Source organism: Aquarana catesbeiana, linkage group LG08 (assembly GCF_042186555.1).
Source record: "Aquarana catesbeiana isolate 2022-GZ linkage group LG08, ASM4218655v1, whole genome shotgun sequence".
Lineage (NCBI taxonomy): Eukaryota > Metazoa > Chordata > Amphibia > Anura > Ranidae > Aquarana > Aquarana catesbeiana.
The window spans coordinates 134,390,049-134,406,607 of record NC_133331.1 but is presented as its reverse complement, the minus strand read 5'-3'; the positions used below and the strand labels follow the sequence as shown (position 1 = coordinate 134,406,607).

General features: G+C 43.3%; 1 protein-coding gene across 5 annotated transcripts in view; it reads left to right on the top strand.

Annotated features, from left to right (window-relative positions):
• PLCE1 (phospholipase C epsilon 1) overlaps positions 1-16,559 on the top strand; it is a 945,493-nt gene that overhangs the window by 524,133 nt on the left and 404,801 nt on the right. The window lies entirely within an intron of this gene.

Genomic DNA, 16,559 nt, shown 5'->3' with positions numbered 1-16,559 from the left:
AAAGCCATCCACAACTCTGCCCCCAGCTACATCACTAACCTAGTCTCAAAATATCAACCTAATCGCCATCTCCGTTCCTCCCAAGACCTCCTGCTCTCTAGCTCCCTCATCACCTCCTCCCATATCCGCCTCCAGGACTTCTCCCGAGCCTCGCCCTTCCTCTGGAATTCCCTACCCCAATCTGTCAGACTGTCTCCAAATTTATCCACTTTTAGGCGATCCCTGAAAACTTTCCTCTTCTGAGAAGCCTATCCTGCCTCCATCTAACAACTACACTATTTTCTCCATTAGCTCATCCCCCACAGCTATTACCCTTATGTATAACTTGACCCTCCCTCCTAGATTGTAAGCTCTAACGAGCAGGGCCCTCTGATTCCTCCTGTATTGAATTGTATTGTACTTGTACTGTCTGCCCTAATGTTGTAAAGCGCTGCGTAAACTGTCGGCGCTATATAAATCCTGTATAATAATAATATTAAAGTCATCATTTTAATGCTACACTCAGGTTGGCGCCTCCCCCTCCCTGTTTTTTCCTAGCAGTGATGGGCATTGATGGGCAGCACTGATAGCCAGCACTGACTGGCATCGCTAATGGGCACTGATTGCTGGCAATGGTGGGCACTAATTTGTGACACTGTTGGCGCTATATTGTAATCAGGGCACTGATCATCAGTGCCCTGATTACATGCCTAGATGTCCCCCTGCGTGGAGATGCTGCTGATCGGCTCTCCTCACCACACACACTGTCAGTGTGAGGCAAAGAGTGCCGATTACCGACATCTCCCTGTTTACATGTGACCGGCTGTGATTGGACACAGCCGATCACATGGTTAAAGAGCCGCGGACGCGGCTCTTTACAGAGATTGGGGTCACGCTGTTTCCTCACAAGCAAACAAGCAAACAATGTGGTTACAAAAACATCATTGCTGTCTAAATGTAATCTAACTAAATGATTAATTTATTCATGACAGCATGGTAACAGGATTGAACTTCCAGAACCCTGGTCTCTGTTACTTAGACTAATTAAAAAAGAAAAAGTCCTTCCTCCATCAATGAACTGTCCAATGTCACTAAAGTTCTGTCACGTCACAATTGTGTTACAAATTGCAGACTGTCATCCACTACATGACAGGTGCACCTACATGGCATCATCTGCTATCATCAAAGGCATCTGGAAGATGGTGAGGACCATCAGTATTTGCTATTCTATCGTCCAGTGTGCTTTCCACACAAACATAAAAGATCTCTTTTTTCACTTCCAGAAAAGTAGAGATAATAGTATTCTGGTGACAAGAGTTGGTACAATTAAAAACACTGCTGATTATAAAGTAGACCCCCCCCCCCCTTCCATTGTGGTCAATAGATCAGGGCAATAGGTGCTTCCTAAAAGGCAGTACATGGCTGATGAAAGAGAAAGGATGCTGGTCCGTTTATGCTTTATGTTAGGTTGTTATTTTGAGGTGGAGGGCAGGGGATCTGTGTTGTAATGTACAGGTTTATCACGGTTATTTATGTTTTCACTGCATGCACATTGCTGGCAAAGTGTAAAAATTACAGAAAGTATGTTGCAACTTGCAAGCTTAGGGAAGCTAAATGTTTGTTTTCTGACAGGAACATGAAGTATATCATTATATGCTATGGCTTTTTTTAGGGGCTTGCTAAAGCTCTGACATTTCAATTCAGCAGAGTAGGAAACTCAGCATCTAATAACATTACAAATACTTGCTGCGTCGATACCAGGAAAGATTGTATTTGATGTTTTTTTTTTCCATTTCATTTATGATATATAAAGGCAATGCAGGTTAACTGAAATGGAAAATGTTATTTAAAACGATCTATTATTGTGAAGTATATACTGGTTTCTGTTACTCATGTGCAGTTATAATTTATTTTAGATAAACAATATTGTCGTTAGCTTTGTTAAATTACCAGAACTTGCAATGTAATATCGATCAGGTGTATTAGCATCTTAATAACTTAGAATAAAAGGTCCAGTTCCCCTTTTCTCACAAGTTTTATAATATTAAAGCATATCTACTATCAGAATGTACAATCATATATCTACTTCCACATTATATTTCAATTATTTCTAGCCTACTCCAAATATTCAGAATGATCTTGAAGTTTGTAAACTTACTTTTTGAAGATCAACTCACATTTACTTTCTTGATTTCTTAAATCCCATACATTTACTTGGTACGTTCCTGGAATTCTGTCACACATACTGTATTCAGGATGCCCTGTGAATAAAGCACTGCTGTGTCACAAGAATTTACGGAGCCTGCCTTATGAACTACAGAGGTGCTGAGAGAATGAGTTAAAGGCAGCGGAGTCAGTACAGGAATTGCAGCTTGTAGGCCGCAAGGTAACATGGGATATGTAGTCCAAAAAAATTGAAAGCAAACAGAGGAAATCCTGCAAAGCATGCAGGGAATCCAGGAAGTTGTAGAAAGAAATGCCCAGCAGACAGGCAGAACTCAAACTATGATTTTTTTTTTTTTAAATAAGCTTATTTTAGATTGTCAAAAAGTGCCAATAACACTCAGTCAATGCACTTCACCTATGGAGGAGCAGCGTTGTCTCCCCAAGCTTCTCTCCTAGCTTAGATTACAAACATCCCTCTCCCCCTCTTTCCTTATCTCCATTACATAGAGAGGAGTTGTGTATATTACTGAAGATACCTAGGAAAGCTGATAACATTGTTTGAGATGTCCTTTTTGGTAAAAGAAATTTTAAGAAATTTAAAGGGAAAAGTAATACAGCCACCACAGCTAAAGACCAGTAAGCTGCAATATATTACATTTTGTTCTTGGGTTTAGATATACTTAAAGGGTAAGTTCACCTTTGCAGAAAAATCTGTAAGGTGAACTTACACTGGACCCCCTCCCAACACACTAGGTCCTGATGTACCTGAGGCCAGCGATCTCCTGCATTGACACATCGAATACACGCTTTACCGGTCCGGGGATCTGAAACTCCCCCATAGGTTAATCTCCTAAACGTACTTCGTAAAGGTACGTATAGGAGGCACTCTAATTGGTCGGTGCCACCCAATCAGAACCTGCGTAGCCCGTCCTGTCAGCACTGGAGAAGAGGAGAGAAAGCCGCAGGGATTTCAAATCCCTGGATGGGTAAAGCAGCTATACGATGTGTCAGTGCGGGAGATCGGCATCCTCACGTACAGCGGGACTGGGTTGCGATGGGGAGGGGGGTCCAGTGTAAGTTCACCTTTCAGATTTTCTGTAAAGGTGAACTTAACACTTGTAGCGATACCCCCGCAGGAGCTGCTTAAGTTAGTTCAGTCCATTACTCTGCCTCTCAACCCTAATAACAGCCTCAGCCCCCACCTGGCACACCTGGCAATAGTGTAAGTGCAATGAACAGTGAGAAACACACATGTTATGACAAAATACAGAAATTGTCTTTACTGCAATATTTCTGTGAAAGAATAACAAACAGTAACAGTATATATTCAAGTAATTAACTGGTGAACAATAACTGAGATTAAGAGGAATATAGCTCTCAATCCTATATTCAAGCCGCTCTCAGGGGATTCCAAACCTGAGAATGTCCCCAAGAGCAAAGGCATACTTAAATGGCAAATAAAGCACAATATGACACTTTAAATTGGATTGGTTACCTTTACTCAGGTTAGCACCATGAGTCCAGGAAGGAGGAGAGCAGAGGAATGACTCCCTTTGTGTCAGGCCTCTCTCCCCTGTCACCACAGGCCCAACTTTAAACACTCTATACAAGTCAACAGGTAATGACTTAATTTCTTAGATAAACTGTCCCACACCCCCAATGCATATACAGAGCCCTGAATATGTGTGTGCGGATCCGTATGGCACCAGTAGCTTCAGTCCTTTTGAAGAAAAGATAAGATTTGGTGTCTTCAGCTAGCCACTTTCGTTGGTACACTTAAACCCCTGTATAGCAGGCCCAAACAACATAACTGGCTCAGCTTATCAAGTGAAACAGGCAGGATCCTCCTCAGCAAGGTGAGAGGACAATGATGTCTGTATACAGTATCCCAGAAATTGATAGCCTTATCCCTGTGGCACTACAAGTATCAGTGAGACGACTACCAGGAAAGATGGCTGTATAAAGTGTTTATACTCCTTCTATGGTGCAGTGTCTCTGTTCCCTGCAGAAGGGCAAAATGCCCTCTCACCCAATCCTGCGATAAAGGCCCAAACGAACCTCCTGGATCAACAGGCTTTCCCAGTGACCCAGCCGGTCACCCCACACTGGAACGCTTTACAGTCGGTGCAGGTGCACCTCGATATTCACCTGGAAAATCATCTGAGAAACAGCATCTCTTCTTTAGGTCTGATCTCTCTCACTGCCTCATTGTGACTTTCTCTCAGGACACAAAATGGAGTCCTCGGGTCCTTTTTGTGCAGAGCATTCAGGGCTTTGTAATTTCTCTCTGTATACCAGTCTATGGGGCTGTTTTGTGAGGGAACTGCATGTTCCAGAATACATTGCAGCTGCTTCCTGCAGTTCAGTAAAGTCTCCCTGATTGGTTGCTGTAACTGTGCCTTTAGTTGGCTTTTTTCTGCCAATTGGGCACAAGGGAGGCTACAGAATGAACAGCTCTGTGTGTGTCATATTACATTAGACTCAGTCAGTGAAATAAGGAGAAGGAGGGAGGGTGAAAAAGCCCATGCAGACACTGACACGTGCTTTCTCCTTAACTCAAGCTGGAAAGCTTGTGTACATTGCTCCGGCCAGCTTGGCGGGGTCACGGCAGAAACAAGACACCCACTATACACTTTAACTCGGAAATTCAAATTTAACCACTTGCAGACCGCCCGCCCACAATGTACCGCAGGTGAGCGGCCCCTGTAGGCAAAGTGACAAACCCATACGTTGCTGCCTACTTCCTGGTTTAGGTTGGCCACCCCCCCCCCCGCTTGGCTCCCACTGTGATTTTATACAGCCTGTCAGCAAGTACCGGCAGTGATTCACAGTTCATAATCAACACAGAGCTCTGTATAAAGGGAAGATCTGTCAGTTTCTCATCAAACTGAAAGATCAGTTAGTAAAAGCAACACACTTTACAAATATTTAACCACTTGATCGCCCTAGACGTTAACCCCCTCCCAGCCAGTGTCATCAGTACAGTGACAGTGTATATATAATATTATCACTGATCACTGTATTAATGTCACTGGTGATCAGGGTTGCCAACCTCCCATGACATTTTTTACTGACAAGACATGGGGAATTTACTGATAAGGCACATTGTTTACTGACAACTTGACAACTTGAAAAATTACAGAACTCCTATTAAAAACGAAGACAATCAATATCTAAGCAGTATAAACATGATATGGAAACACTGACAATACCCATAACAAGTAATTTGCCTGCTTTACACTTATAAAAGTCAACACAGCATGACAAATTACTCAGCCCCTGAAATTTACAGACAATTGTAAAAGTCACAGATTTTTACAAACTGTCAGTAAATTTACTGATGGTTGGCAACCATGCTGGTGATGTCAGTGGGAGTTAGTCAGTACCCCCCAGTGTCAGCTAGTGTCAGATTTACTGCCGCAATATCACAGTCCCATTATAGGTTGTTGATCGCTGCCATTAGTAGTGTAAAACACACAAACCAAACAATATACACTTATTGGGGTTTTATCTTTTATCAAAAATATAGCAGAATACATTTTCACCAAAATTTATAAAGAAATTTTATTTTTAAAAATGTTTATTGGATATTTTTTAGCATAAAGTAAAAAATATTGTTTTTGTTCAACATTTTCGGTCTTTTTTCGCTTATATCGCAAAGTACCACCAAAAGAAAGCTCTATTTGTGTGAAAAAATTATACAAATTTTGTTTGGGTACAGCGTTACATGACCACGCAATCGCCAGTTAAAATTGCGCAGTGCCGAATAGCAAAAAATGGTCTGGTCATGAAGGGGGTAAAGTGGATAATGTTTTTTTTTTTTTTTTTTTTTTTAAATATTGGTACCTATTTTGGTCTGCTAAATCTCTAGAGCTGCTTTTCTCAACTAGGGTTCTGTGGAACCCTAGCATTCTGCCAGAGATTGTTATTGATTCCTTGAGAAGTACTGGATTAAACTCCCACCTGCTGGTGCCTGCATAGTTCTGGCACCAGTGCCACGTAACATGGAACAAGTAAATCCTGACTCTCTACTGTTAGGTAGTCATTGACAACATTTTGACATTGCTTATTGAACCTGCTGGGTCTGAAATTTTACCTTGATGTGTTTACCCCTGAACAAAGTATTCCTTGTATCTACAGGTCATATCAGTTTGTTGTTGTTCATATGCTTTCATTCTGTATCTTTGTCTTTTAAGATGGTTTCATTTTTCAAATGGTACTACTAGGATTTCAATTTCAGTTCAAATGTATCTATGGTCAAAATTCTTAAAATCACATATTGATTTCCATCTTGTATTTTAGTTCTTTCTTGCCTACTCCAAAAATTCGGAATCATTTTGAAGTTTATAAACGTATTTTGTGAAATCTTTGACGCATATTCACTTTGCTCTCTGAATATGCACAGAGCCTGCCTTCTGAACTACAGACGTGCTGAGTGGAGGGGTTTCGGGAGGCACAATCTGTTCAAGTATAGTCAGGAAAGTAATTTAGTGGGATTTTATGGGTGCCAGGCAAATAGATCTATTTACCCGGCACCCATAAAATCCCACTAAATTACTTTCCTGACTATACTTGCTATTCAGGGATGGTGGTGCCCTCTCTTTAACACTGTCACCTATCCATACCAACCAATAGCAATCTGTTCAAGGATCACATTACAGCATCACTGATTGCAGACGGCAACGTACCATGGGATATGTTGTCCTTGGAATTTGAAAGTAAGCCAAAGGAATAAGTAGAGCAGACGCGCCAAAGCATGCAGGAAACCTAGGATTTTCTGGAGACAGAGTCAGGAGACAGGAATAGCTGCTTGCAGGCAGTATAGTACCATGGGATATGTAGTGCTTAGAAATGGAAAGTAAACAACAGAGGGGAAGCTCAAAAGAATGCAGGGAATCCAGGAAGTTGTTTAAAGAGATGGACACCAAACAGGCAGACTCAACATGAAAGGAGATTTTTCAAGTAAGCCTATATTGAATTGTCAAAGATAACTATTGTTTGTATTTCTATTACAATGCTGATGCTGTAAAATGGAAGTGTATGCTATGACTATAGATCTAAAACTGCAGACTTCATTAACATTAAGATATTATTTTTAAAAATTGTTGTAATATTTAAAATGTATTCTATATATAACGCCTCATAAGTTTATCCCATTCTTGAAATCTTTACAGCATAATACTATTTGGTCTGTTCTATTTCTATGTGCAAAGAATACATGCTCTTGCTAATTAGAGATTCTGTCTGCAACATCTCAGTACAAGCTGTACCCAAAGGATACAGCTAAATTTCATTGCTTCTAATTATGCAATAGATTTGCCGCAGAGTGTTTCAGCCTGCAGACAATGGCCAGTTTAAATTTTTTAGAAAAACATACATAACATTTTAATTATATAATTATCTATTGACTTGTGCTTGCAGTAGTATGCGTTTTATTTTTGTTGCTTTTTTCTAGTTTTATCCATGCATTTCTACTTCTTTTTGTAAATGTCTTGTGGCTAGACACAAAATACCATAAAGACTTACACAAGAATATATGGATACTCTTTAAGTGTACTTATCTTTTTCTGTCTCTTTTTGGCAACAATCATAATAAACTGTGCTTACCCCACAACCTGGATCTTTGATGTTTAGCTTTCCAGCACTGTACACCCACTACCCAAAGTCTTAATAAATCTTCATGGCTACACTTGTATATGGACATCATGGTTTCAATTTACTGCAAGAGGAATTTTCTTTCAACATTGTCAGACTGTGGTGGGGCATAGGATAGAAATGAGTAAAGGCCGTCACATGTATGAATGCTGTGAAACCTTCAACCAGAGGCTATACAGTGCCAGATGAGCCATTTTCTGTATACCTCAGAGGAGTGAGATTGTAGGTAAGCATGGACCACTATGAATGTGATTGCAAAGGGGAAGGGAGTAATACAAAGCAATATGTAATTTATAATGGGGAACTAGCAATACATATTAAAACAGGGCAAGGAATTTGCACATCACATAATTATGTCACACATTTTTAGACTGCCCAGAAGCAATTGTGTTTAGGCTGTAAAACTCTAGGTGCACTGGATTTTATACAGTTAAAGTAGAACTATAGGAAAAACATTTTTTTCTACTTTGGATAGAGTAAGGGAGGGTTATAACTCCCGTCAGATTTTTTTTGCCATCTGTATCCCATTGAGGAGATTTCCCTCCACTTCTGTCCCATAGCCAAACAGAAAGTGGGAGGAAATCCCTGCAAATTAAAGGAATTCCTTTGTGGCCCCTAGGTCACCATAGTGGAAATCTCGTTTCCTCTGTGATTACCTTAAAGTGAATAACTCAATACCAAGTTCACTATATGGACCACTTATGTACTTGTACATGTTGATCATATCCCCTCTTAATTTCCTCTTCTCAAGAGAGAATAAATTCAGTTCCTCTAATCTGTCCTCATAGCTGAGCTCCTCCATGCCTCTTATAAGTTTGGTTGCTCTTCTTTGCACGATCTCCAGTTCCCCAATATCCTTTTTAAGAACTGGTGCCCAAAACTGAACTGCATATTCCAGATGAGGTCTTACTAATGATTTGTACAGGGGCAAAATGATATCTCTCTCTGGAGTCTATACCCCCCTTAATACAAGAAAGGATTTTGCTCGCTTTGGAAACCGCAGCTTGGCATTGCATGCAATTATTAGGCTTATGATCTATCATTGAGTGCCCCAGTTGTACTCCCTCTACTATGTATGAAACATGCATATTTTTAGCCCCAAAGTGCATAACTTTACATTTATCAACATTAACCGCTTCAGCCCCAGAAGATTTTACCCCCTTCCTGACCAGAGCACTTTTTGCGATTCGGCACTGCATCGCTTTAACTGACAATTGCATGGTCATGCGATGTTGCACCCAAACAAAATTGATGTCCTTTTTTCCCACAAATAGAGCTTTCTTTTGGTGGTATTTGATCACCTCTGCGGTTTTTATTTTTTACACTATAAACCAAAAAAGTGCGACAATTTTGAAAAAAACGCAATATTTTTTACTTTTTGCTATAATATATACAGGGGGTCCCCGGGTTACAAACAAGTTAGGGACTATAGGTTTGTTCTTAAGTCGAATTTGTTTATAAGTTGGAACAGGTACATTTTTTAAGTGTAGCTCCAGCCAAAAAAACTATTTTTAAGCTTTTTGGATAGCATAGGGAAGGGTTAACACCCCTGTAACATTTGTTTTGCTGTCTGTGCCTCTGTTCAGAAGATTTCACCTCACTTTCTGTCCCAATGACAATTGGATTTTGAAAATTTTGGGTTGTTGTGGAAACAAGCCTTGGTGATAAAGCATCAGTGGAGGTATCTTTTCCCCATAATAGCTCTTACAGGAGAGAATTTCCCTTCCTAGGGGTAGATTTCCTCTCACTTCCTGTTGTCTGCCTCCGTTTGTAAGTAGGAGTCGTTTGTAAGTCGGATGTTTGTAACTAGGGGACTCCCTGTATCCCCAAAAATATATAAAAAAATATTTTTCTCCTCAATTTAGGTCGATATGTATTTTTCTACATATTTTTGGTGAAAAAAATCGCAGTAAGCGTATATTGATTGGTTTGCGCAAAAGTTATAGTGTCTACAAAGTAGGGGATAGTTTTATGGCATTTTTATTATTATTATTTATTATTATTATTTTATTAGGTTAAAACTCATTTGCCACCTAGTTGCCCAATTAAACGTTGGCTTGTAGGTTGGAGACATCCTGTAAAGACTTTATTCCACTGCATAGCTTGAAGTCATCTGCAAAGACTGAAATGGTACTTTTAATCCCAGACCCTATATCATTTATAAAGATATTACAAAGTAAGGGTCCCAACACTGAACCTTGGGGTACACCACTGATAACCTTAGACGATTCAGAATAGGAATCATTAACCACTACTCTCTGAATACAGTCTTTTAGCCAGTTTTTGTATCCATTTACAAACTGCTCTTTCCATGACTGTAGACTTTACCCTACACATTAGCCATGTTTGGGGAACTGTCAAACGCTTTTGCAAAATCCAAGTACACTACAACCTAAGCCACCCTTCTGTCCATGATTTTACTTACCTCTTCATTAAAAGAAATCAGGTTTGTTTGACAAATTCTGTCTTTCATGAATCCATCCTGTCTGTTGCTTTAAAATATTTTTTCCAGCAAGAACTCATCTATGTGGTCTTTTATTAAACTCTCCAGTATCTTCCCGACTATAGAAGTTAAACTAATGGGGCGTACACATGGTCGGACTTTTCGACCGGACTGATCTGACGGACGCAGACGGACCAAATCCGGCGAACAATCCGATTGTGTGTGAGCTTCAGCGGACTTTTCCAGTAGCAAATCTGACGGACTTTAGATTTGGAACATGCTTCAAATCTTTACGTCGTAACTCCGCCGGACCCAGAAATCCGCTCGTCTGTATGCTAGTTCAATGGACAAAAACCAACGCCAGGGCAGCTATTGGCTACTGGCTATCAACTTCCTTATTTTAGTCCGGTGTACGTCATCACGTACGAATGTGTCGGACTTTGGTGTGATCGCAAGTAGGCAAGTCCGGTCATTAGAAAGTCCATTGAAAGTCCGCCAAAAGTCCATCGAAAGTCTGTCGAAAGTCTGTTGGACAGGCTGTCGGACTTTTGTAGCTGAAAAGTCCGACCGTGTGTACACGGCATTATAGGTCTATAGTTACTTGGTGAAGACTTTGATCCTTTTTTAAATATAGGCACCAGATTGACCTTAAGCCAATTTAGTGGTACTATGCCAGTCATTAAAGAGTCCCTAACATTTACAGGGCCGTCTTTAATATTGATTGGACCCTGGTCAAACATTTTCTTGCCTCCCCCGCTCTGGGACATAAAATAAATAGCAGCTAGACTCAAAATCTGTTTACTGCAGCAGATCAGGCAGCGATTGCAATTCGTCACCAGAGGTTACACAATATCAATACCGCTCACTTAGATTAGTTGCTAGAGGTTAATGCATATCATTACCACTCACTGGTTGCTAGAGGTTACTGCACATCATTACCAGTCACTGATTGGTTGCTAGAGGTTACTGCACATCATTACGGTTCACTGATTGGTTCCTAGAGGTTTACTGCACATCATTACGGTTCACTGATTGGTTGCTAGAGGTTACTGCACATCATTACCTCTGTATCAAATTGTGGGTGTGCCCAAAGTGCACTAACATTGAAGCATTGTTAAATACCAGGAGTTCAAGAGCACTGTGTACAGAGTTCAGGGTTAAGGGGTGCGCTATGTGCAGGGTTGAGGGGTGCACTATGTGGAGAGTGCAGGATTGAGGGGTGCACTATGTGCAGAGTTGAGGAGTCCGCTATGTACAAAGTGCAGGCTTCAGGGGTGTGCTATGTGCAGAATGCATGGTTGAAACAATGGCTTTGAAAGGACAGAGCTCAATTCTTTTAGAATTTGTGGGTGGATGCCATCTGGTCCCAGGTGCTTTATCCACCTTTATTCTGTCTAAATATTTCTGGACCATATCACTTTTCAGCCATTGTGGATCATTTGGGGCTGTGTCAATGCCATCTCCATTATGGACATGAGCTCCCCCATGCTTCTCTGTATACACAGAGCTGACAGGGACGTGGCCGCGGCATGAGCATGTGAGAATGCTTGTTGGAGGAGCTCCGTGAACCCACCTCACCTATCACACCCACAGCAGCTCTCCTGGGGAGATTTTGGCACCGAATTATGCCCTCCAGGCGGCGGAAATCTCCGCAGCCTCAACAGACCTCCCGGAACCGATCTGGGCTCCTGGATCAGTACTTCTTGGAGCCTCGTCGCACCACAGCAGGGACTTCCAAAATGGCGACCAGTAAACACCAGACTGCATGTGCAGCCTCTCCTATCCCCTCTCCACGGCTCCCATCACCCTTGCTCCATCCCCCCATCTCACCATCCAGCACAGTCAGCCCAGTGCCTCACTCAGCGGGGGGGAGATGACATGGGGGACAAGGATCTGTGGGCTCTTATTCTCTCCCTCTCCACTAAAGCTGATCTGGAGATATTCGCCCACAGGGTTGAGAAGGCCTTTAGGCAGGACATTGAGGCATTCCAGGCTGATACAGCACACATTGGGGGGCAGAGTGGAGGACTTGGAGGCACAGTGGGAAGTGGTTACACCTGCCCTGCAAGTACTTAACGAATGCTGCAAGACCCAAGACCGATGGATTAACTCTTTAATAGACCACAGGGGATGGAACAGGCGCAGGTCTAGAGATGATCCCCCCCAGGCTATATCGTAATCTCCCCAACATTCCCCCCCTCAGAGGAGGTCCTGATGGACTCATGTGAACTATCCGTCTAACTTGATAATGTTTCCTTTTACAGGGACCCCCCAGGATTCTTTTTCGATTTTTACGGCCGCTGTAGTAATTTGAATTTGTACATCTTTGATGCTGCTGTAATCTTTATACCATATGGGGGTTTTCTCTGGCGAGCTCACGCCTGGTGCTGTTCCACTTCCCCCACAGAGGCCAGCTCCTAGGAGTTATGTCCCATATTTTGGACCCCACACTACTCGCTGACCTCCACTCTATTTCTGGCCAGAAGGCCGAGTGGAGAATCCCGACTAGTTGTAGTTGGATACTTTAGGATGCCCTTACGGCAAAGTTCCCCTTGAATGTATTGTATGTCTTGATGGTTTTCTGTTTCTAGGTTTTTCTATTTTCTCAGCACTCCTTGATTCATGGATCAGTCACTTGCAGATCTCTTCTCCCTCCTGACTGGGACTTGGGACACCTCCACGACTTCCGTTCATCGTGGCTTCCCTGAAAGTGGTATCGTACAATGTCCATGGCTTAGGATTGCCTAGGAAGTTGTGGCTCAAAACTAAACGCTTGGGGGCACACATTCTTTTATTACAGGAGACACACTTTTGCACTGACTCGGCCTCCCCATCCACCTGTATAACCAATGGTTTCTCAGCAACTCTCCATGATCTAAATCGAGTGGAGTTGCTATAGCTATACACAATGTCCCTTTGTCCTGATGGACCAGCTTACTGACTCTAATGGCAGATACATTTTACTTAAAGGCACCATCCTAGGTCGTAAATTTACTTTTGCAACCGTGTATGCACTGAACACTCAACAGCTCACCTTCCTAGACTCCTTAGACTCCCTCTCCACTTTCAGAGAGGGCCAACTAATCTTGGGGGGAGATTTCAATGTCAGCCCAGACCCACAGATGGACACTTCTATGGGACTTTCTACCCACTCTTTCGCTTTCAAACACAGCAGAAAAACCCTGCACTCCCACCATCTTGTCGATTTCTGGAGGGTACTCCACCCCACCGAAAAAGATTTTAGCTACTACTCGGTGTCAAGTCTGTAGTGTGAGGCCGGGTTGCTGAGAGGGCGCCCCTTGCGGCTGAGTGCAGCACGTCCCTGGATTTGGGTACAGGGAATGCGATGCACAGAGGTGCACGGGTTGCCAGGAATACTGCAAGCTGGCTGGTTGGCTGTAAGTAGCTAGAGTGCGTTGTGGCAGCCGTGCGGAGAGGAGTCTTGAACGGTAACAGCAGGGTAAACCAGGAACAGGGTCCGCAGCCAGGCCAGGGGTCAGATACCAAAAGACAGTCCGAGAGAGGTACAGGAACAAGCCGGGTCATACACAGAGGGCAGAAGATCGGAGAGTAGTCAGCCAAGCCGGGGTCAGAGCGAGGAGATAAACAGGAACACAGGTCAAGCCGGGCAGGGGTCTTCAGAGTATACAAGGCACAGGAACACAGGAGCTGTTTGATAATCCAGCAAACTGCAAGTGTCAGTGGCAGGTTTAAATAGGCCAGAGGGGTGTGCCTACAAGATCAGGGCGTGCTCACTAGACTCGCCTGCCACCATGACGGTTACTGGCGGAATTGCCCACAACACGGCCATTTCCATGACACTCGGCCACTCATACCGTGTATACACGAATAAAAAAAATAAGAATAGGAAAGTAGTGTATGTTACTGATGGATCACTTCTCTCTGGAGACCCTATCTGGTGTGTCGATCGGTTTTATCGCCCTCTCGGATCACGCCCCGGTATCTCTCTCTCTATACATCCACTGTCATGCGACGCTAAGTCATGGACTTGGAGCCTGAATGAGAACATCTTGGATGATGTAGTGGCATCAAAGTGCATATCAGAGTCTATTTCCCTGTACTTTGCCAAGAATTCAACGGATGATGTAGGGGTGGCATCCATATGGGAAGGGCATAAGGCAGTGGTCAGGGGGGAGTTCATATCCCAGGGCTCACAATTTAAAAAAAAGCACGTGAAGGGGATCTCCAAACCCTTCTAAAAAAATCCAGTCTGCAGAACTCAAACATAAATGTTGTCTGACCTCAGAGCTGGCAGCAGAACTCCAATCCCTCTGCTTAGAGCTCGCCACTCTGCTTGATACCCGGATCGGGCACGCCTTCACCACATCTCTCACAAATTTTACGTGTATGGGAACAAATCTCCCTGCTACACTGCCTGGCTCGATGGCAGATCAGAAGCAGGGGAGTATCTGGCAGAAGCTCAGGCCCCCCAACTCACTAACCAAACCAGCAAACAACTCGAGACACCTATTACTCAGATGGAGCTGGAAACAGTGGCAAAAGAGCTCCCGAAAGGGAAAAGCCCAGGTCCTGATGGCTATACGAATGCCTATTACAGTACCTTCCTCCCCTTATTGTCTAATCCAATGTGTGCCTACTTTAACGGCTTAACTTCAGGTACTGCTATACCCAAAGAGGGACTACTGGCCCATATTACAGTGCTCCCCAAAGACGGGAAAGACCACACCGCCCCTAGTAACTACAGACCGATATCACTTCTCAACACTTACATAAAAATATTAGGGAAGATTTTAGCGAACCAACTTAAACCCATAATGCCATTTATCATACATCCAGACCAGACGGGGTTTATTACTGGAAGGGAAGCTTGGGACAACTCTAACCGATTCAATTGATCCATTGGGCACAAATACAGACCGGCTTTCTACCCTGTCTCCTGCTTTCTACTGATGCTGAAAAGGCATTCAATGGGGTGGACTGGGAGCTTCCAGCTGTATTGACCAGACTGGGACTTGGCCCTAACATGCTGTCCTGGATAACCTCGCTCTATAGCGTCCCTGAGGCCCAAGTTAAGGTGAATGGTGTCCTTTCAGACACCTTCCCTATTCTTAACTAGGCAGGGCTGTCCACTGTCCCCCCTCATTTTGCCCTCACCCTGGAACCATTGCTCAATAGGATTCGCTTGAATCCAAATGCCAAGGGCTTCGGCGTTGGACCAAGGGAAAACAAACTCTCCGCTTATGCGGACGATATCCTGTTCTATGTGGCTGACCCTTTGGTTTCTCTCCCCAACATGGATGAATTGCAGAATTTCAGCTTACTCTCAAATTTCAAAATCAATTATAATAAATCTGAAATTCTATCCTTGAACATCCCATCAAGCTTGCGTACACGGTTGCAGTTCTCTTTCTCCTTCACTTGGTGCCACACTCACCTGAAATATTTGGGTGTCTATCTTGCCCCCCTCTGTTCCCAGCTTTATAACAGTAACTATGCCCCACTACTCGCCACTATAAAAGCTGACTTGCACAGCTGGGACAGAGAGACCTTCTCGTGGATGGGCTGAGTCAGTGTGTTAAAGATGGATGTGTTACCTCGAATCCTGTTCTATCTCCAAATGGTGCCTATCTCTTTACCCAAGTCATTTTTTCGATCCTTAACAGTACGTTCCTTAAATATATCTGGCATGGGCGAAGCCCTTGGTTGGCTCTTCGCACCCTACAGAGACCTAAGAGGCCTGGGTGTTCCAGATATACGCAAATATTATGAGGCGATCGCTCTGCAGCGGATATTGGACTGGCACCATGGGGTGTCCACTACGGTGTGGGTATCTTTAGAAAAGTTTCTGGCTGTCTGCAACTTATCCCATGCCCCATGGCTGCCCCGGGCATATAGAGGTTTGTCAGCATTTGTCTCTCCAGCTACTGTTTGCCCTAAACAAGTCAGGACAGCTTGTCCCTCGGTTCTCCCCTCCTTGGCTCCCCTGGGAGGCTTCCCCTGGTTTGCCCCATCTTTCTTCTGTACTTGGACAGCAGATGGTGAGGTGAGGTGCCGTAGGTTCTTCCAAGTCCAGGGAACTTAGAGCTCAATATGGAGGAACTTAGAGCTCAGTATGGTAGATTTCCCCAGGACGATTGGCGATATGGACAGCTTCAACATTTTACACGTAGTTTACCTCAAGCCATACGCTCCCCCACCTCCTCCACTCCTTTTGAGAAGCTGTGCATGTCTGCCAATCAAATCCCGCACTCCATATCTGTCTTGTATGAGATGCTACTAGGGCTGGGTCTCAAGGGGAAGCCAAGATACATTCGAGAATGGGAAAGAGACCTGC